The sequence below is a fragment of the Palaemon carinicauda genome, chromosome 11 (assembly GCF_036898095.1).
Source record: "Palaemon carinicauda isolate YSFRI2023 chromosome 11, ASM3689809v2, whole genome shotgun sequence".
Classification (NCBI taxonomy): domain Eukaryota; kingdom Metazoa; phylum Arthropoda; class Malacostraca; order Decapoda; family Palaemonidae; genus Palaemon; species Palaemon carinicauda.
The window spans coordinates 50,012,092-50,018,366 of record NC_090735.1 but is presented as its reverse complement, the minus strand read 5'-3'; positions in this window follow the sequence as shown (position 1 = coordinate 50,018,366).

Genomic DNA, 6,275 nt, shown 5'->3' with positions numbered 1-6,275 from the left:
AAAAATGACTGATTACCTAAATTGAAAAGAAGAGTGACCTGTCTGTATATTGATTGTAGCTTACCTCACTGATACATATTGCAATCTGGTTTTTAAAATAAAGAGGAACATATTAAATGGTTATCAATGAATGTTCAATGTATTGATTTACTAAGTGACTTACTAAAACAAAAAACAAAAAAACAAAAAAATATAAAATGCCTGTTTCGAAACAAATTCTGAAGATATTATTTCATGTCATAGAATCAGAGGTTAATTAGCTACCCTCCTTGGATTTCAAGCAATTTTATGCCTCTTTCAATACATGAAAATGATAGGAGTAACTGGATCTGTAATTAATTCATTAGAATTATAAGACCTACACAACACTAATACATGGTACTCAAATCTTAAAAGTTTATACATGTACTTACTATGCATAGCTAACCGATCACACATATATATATATATATATATATATATATATATATATATATATATATATATATATATATATATATATATATATATATATACACACACACACATATATATATATATATATATATATATATGTATATATATAATATTCCCTATTCTACTAGCTTTTTCTTTTTCGCATATTTCTTTTTCTCTTAGATCTTACTAAAAGTTTGTGATCTTCCTTAATAATAATAATTATAATAATAATAATGAATAATATATATGGCGATAATTTAGCGATAAACTTCCAGGCCAATACTATGATAAGCTAAATTCTTTAAGGAATTGACCAAAATTTTTGGAAGCAAGTAACATGATCGCAATCACCCAGAACAAAAACTGAAAGTAATTACCACTTTTTTCATGAATAAATCGTGATTAAAAAACATCGGTAAAGAATCGCGTTAAGAACTAAGGATGTAAGATAAGAGATAAGAAACGTCTGCGTGAAAAATGAATTAGTTTGATCATTCCTATCAGATTAATGAGGCAGCCGTAATATACCTTGCTTAAAGTGGCACTCGGTGCCACATCTCGATGGTGGTAAATTATACTGCCTTCGAGTTCACTGTGAGATTATTTATACTTTAATGAGGAAGAACTGGATATCTAATTTGAGTAATGATGTTAATATATGTTGAACTGTTCGTTTTAATTGTTTTTAGAATTCTTGTCAAGGAAATTTCATTTGAAAATTCTAATATGGTTCAGATTTATAAGTAAAAATTGCAAATAATTACATCATTCTAAGAATCTAAAACAAGCCATTCTAAGGGTTTTATTTATATTCGCCCAGCAATTTCCATTTCAATCTTTAACACTCATTTTAATTGTCGTATAATCATAACATTTATTGCAGCTATTCCATGTCCACCTCAGGGCAAAGTCCTCAGAAATGACTTGATTATGTCTGAGGTTTGGCCATTTTCATCACCACTCTGGGCACTACGGATTAGTGATGGTGGGAGACTTTAGTCTGGTTGCTCACAGCAAACCAACATCGTATGGGTGGCCCTGACTAGTACAGCCCTTTCACCACGTTGAAGTATCTCCTCTCAGGAAGATTAAACTTTAATAACAATGTAAATTACAATTAATTTTATATTTAAAATCTACGAAGCGAACTGTGGTTTCCACCAGCAGTTTTTATAAATGACCAGCTATACAAATGTCAATTCAATTCCTAACATTCACCAGAATATGATGTTATTGACGCAACATTCCTTAGAAGGATTCCTTACATCTTTTACAACTGGCTAGTACAGTAGTAACGTATTCGCCTACCATTCGCATGAAAGCAGATCGATCCCCACCAGGGATCGTGAGTTTAAGCGGTTTACTGGGGAGGCCACTGCTGTGGTGTGTCACCACATTTGAGAGGTTGGGCTTGACCGGCTGACGTTCTGATGACTATCTTTTCTGGTGAAACTGGAACTGAAACTAAACACCTTTACCTTGACCTTCACCATGTTGTGGAATGATATGGTACTATCTGTAATTAGTTGCATTGATCTAACTATAACGTCTACAATGGCTTACAGTGTGTGTATGTGTGTATCAGTATAACAATAGATGTAGTATATCTCCTCTCTACAGAGTATGAAGATTTTTCGATATTGGTAAAAAATTAAGTAGTTTAGTATTTCGGAAAGCTTTAGTAATGGTATTTATGGTAACAATACAATGGTTAATTCTGAGGAATTAACATTTCAAATGTTTGCAAGTCAAGAATGCTATATTAGTCATTAAGTATTTCCGCTAATTCTAATGCTATTAAAACTAAAAATATATATATATATATATATATATATATATATATATATATATATATATATATATATACACATACATACACGTTTATATATACACATATATAATATATATATTTATATATATATATATATATATATATATATATATATTCATAGTTTTAATAGCATTAGAATTAGCGGAAATACTTGTTAATGACTAATATAGCATTCTTGACTTGCAAACATTTTGAAATGTTAATTCCTCAGAATTAACCATTGTATTGTTACCATAAATACCATTACTAAAGCTTTCCGAAATACTAAACTACTTAATTTTTTACCAATATCGAAAAATCTTCATACTCTGTAGAGAGGAGATATACTACATCTATTGTTATACTGATAAGTTTGAACATAATGTTGAAAGAAAAATAGAACATTAAAATGCAGTGTAAAGAAAAAGCAGAAAATTTTTTCTTGGTACAACATGAGATATGAATCTCAAAACAAATAATGCAACGAGAAATATTAAATGAGCATTTTTAAATGCTCCGCTATGCTGAAAAGGGTAAAATGTTAATTCAAAGAAAACGAAATACAAAAGGGTGAAATACAAATCTCGTAAATATAAAATAATTTACTACAATGCTCAAAAGCAGAATAAACAGTTTTAAATAAGTATAAAAAACTATAAATAATTTACTTCTTGACTTACAAATGTAGGATATATTTATAGCAATATTAAAAACTAATTATGCAAATATTAACAAGTTACATTCGGGAGTAACAAATAATTCAATGTTCAGTAATAGAATGTAATATAAGTGATCATTTAGAAATTACCTCAAAATGATAAAAGAAAATTGTAGCCAGCCATTCTGAAGGAGATGAAGGTAAAGAAAGTTTCAGTCTTGAATGGAAGTGGAGCGAAAGTCAAACAAGAGAGTTTTCCTTTCCCTGTATTTTTTGGTACATTCAAAAAATGGGGTCAAAAAAGGGGGAAGGAAAACTATTTTACAATAGTAGTTCGAGGCCAACTTTGGCAGTTTGCTCATAATAACGTTCTACCTCCGCCTATTCCCTAAGCTCTTTGCCAGCAAAGTTCATAAACGAAAAAATAGGGGATGAAAAATTGGAGACGGGGAGGCTAGATAAATGGGGGAAGGGGGTTGAAAATAGGGAACGCGAACATAAAAATGGGGGACAGGGGTTGAAAATGGGGGAAAGGGGGCTGAAAAATTGGGGGACGGGGCTGGAAAAATGGGGGAAGGGGGTTGAAAATGGGGGACGGGGGTTGAAAATAGGGAACGCGAACATAAAAATGGGGGACGGGGGTTGAAAATGGGGGAAAGGGGCCTGAAAAATCGGGGGACGGGGCTGGAAAAATGGGGGGAAGGGGGTTGAAAATGGGGGACGGGAGATGAAAAGATGAGGGACAAGGGGTGGAAAAAAATGGAGGGACGGGGTGAAAAAGAGAGAAGGGGTTGAAAATGGGGGACAGGAACTGAAAAGATGAGGGACAAGGGATGGAAAAAATGGGGGACGGGGCTGAAAAAAAGGGGGGACGGGGCTGAAAAAAATGGGGGGTCAGGGCTCAAAAATGGGGGTAAGGGGATTAGAAATGGAGGACGGGAGGTGAAAAGATGCGGGACAAGGGTTGGAAAAAATGGGGGGACGGGGCTGAAAAAATGGGGGAAGGGGGTTGAAAATAGGGAACGCGAGCAAAATAAAAATGGGGGATGTAGGTTGACAATGGGGGACGCAGGGGATCAAAATGAGGCACGGGGGTTGAAAATGGGGGACGCAGGCCATAAAAATGGGGAGCGGGGGTAGAAAATGGGGGATACTGAGCATACAAATGGGAGGGGACAGGGCCTGAAAAAATGGAGGAGGGGGATGATAAAATGGGGGAAGGGGGCTGGAATAAATGGGGGACGGGGGCTGCAATAAATGGGGGACGGGGGCTGGAATAAATGGGGGACGGCGGCTGGAATAAATGGAGGAAGGGGGCTGGAATAAATGGGGGACGGGGGCTGGAATGAATAGGGGGACGGGGGCTGGAATGAATAGAGGGACGGGGGCGGAAAATGAGGGACGGGAGCTGAAAATGGGGGACACGGAGCATACGAATGGGGGAAAGGGCCCTGAAAAATCGGGAGACGGGGCTGGAAAAAATGGGGAGAAGGGGGTTGAAAATGGGGGACGGGAGCTGAAAAGATGAGGGACAAGGGGTGGAAAAAATGGGGGGACGAGGCTGAAAAAATGGGGAGACAAGGGCTGGAAAAAATGGAGAATGGGGGCTGGAAAAAATGGGGGAAAGGGGGCTGAGAATGGGGAGGCGCTGGCTGAAAAATGGGGTGACGGGGGGCTTAAAAAAAATGGGTGACGGGGCTGAAGAAACCGGGGACAGGGATTGAAAAAATGGGGGACAAGATGTTAATAAAATGGGGGGATGGGGGCTGGAAAAAATATTGGGAAAGGGGCTGAAAAAATGGGGGGACAGGGGCTGAAAAATGGGGTACGGTGGCGGAAAAAAGTGGGGAGGGGGCTGAAAATGGGGGGCAACGGCCAGGAAAAAAAATTGGGGACGGAATGCTAAAAAATGAGGGGATGGCGGCTGGAAAAAATGGGGAGAAGGGAGGCTAAAAAATGGGGAGATGGGTGATGTAAAATAGGGGGTGGAGGCTGAATAAAACATGGGACGGGCTGGAAAAATGAGGTAACGGGGCGGAAAAAAGGGATGGGGCTGAAAAAATGGGGGTTGAGTAGCTGAAAAATTTGGTAAGGGGACTGGGAAATGTTTTTGGTACGACAGCCTCTATTTTTATCCATATTTGAAAAAAAAAAAAAATCTCAACACAAGTCATATTCTTTGTATATTTACTTACTGTTAATTAATCGTTAGTTTATGTCATGAAAGTTAAAAAGAAGTATTTATGCTTAATATTTCTTCATTTCATTCCATCGATCAATCTTCTCTGCAGATGTATCAGGATTTTTCTTTAAAACTAAAATAATCCAATTCTAATTGAAAACGATTTTATTAAGATCTATTTACAATGAGTAATATTATGTCACTCCACAATTTGGTTACAACCACTATTCAAATACAAAAATGACTGTAACAAACTCTCCGGATTCCCCTTTTGAATAAATTTTCTTTATAAGATAGAAGCTCAGAATACATGTAAAATATTGGTTGCAAAATAAATCCTTATTCCATTGAAATCATGATCTCTGCTTCTAAATTTAGAATTTTTTCCCATCAAAGGAAACCAATAGTCTAGCTGAGACGATAGGAAACATTCATTCCCCGTTTACTCTTTTCTCTATTACGCCATTTGCTTAAAGCGTTGGGAACAGAGACGGTATACCTTTTGTGCGGTTTCGAATGCATTTGCAAGAAAATCCACGGATCGATACGCCACCTTTCAACGCCCTTTGTTGGCGAGACAGTTCCGAAGATAACTTGTTCCTTCGTGGGAAAAGAAACGAAAATCGGAGTCAACATAGAGATAAGCCAAGCTTGTCATCAGTTTTATTTCGCGACTGGGTTTCGACTGAAGATATCAGGGAAAGTGGATTAAACTTTATTGGAAATGGAATGCAATCAGAGGGGTAAACACTGGGTTAAATGATATTGGAAAAATCTCATCTCAAAAGATTGTAAGTGAAACATCACCTTTAGCAGATAATACGAGAAGCTTTAAAAAATTTCCATTCGAAAGAAATTTGCTTCGAACTGTCATACTTACAGTATGTATTTGCAATTGTCATGGTATTATTATTAATACTAAGCTACAACCCTAGTTGGAAAAGTAGTTTGTTGTTAGCCCATGGGCTCCAACAAGGAAGAATAACCCAGTGAGGAGAGGAAACAAGGAAATCAATAAAACAGAAGAGAAGTAATGGCAAATAAAATTAAACATTTTAAAAACAGTAACATTAAAATGAATCTAATATATATAAACTATAAACAATAAAAAAAGAAAGAGAAATAAGATCAAATCGTGTGCCCTAGTGTACCCTCAAGCAAGAGAACTCTACCACAAGACAGTGGAA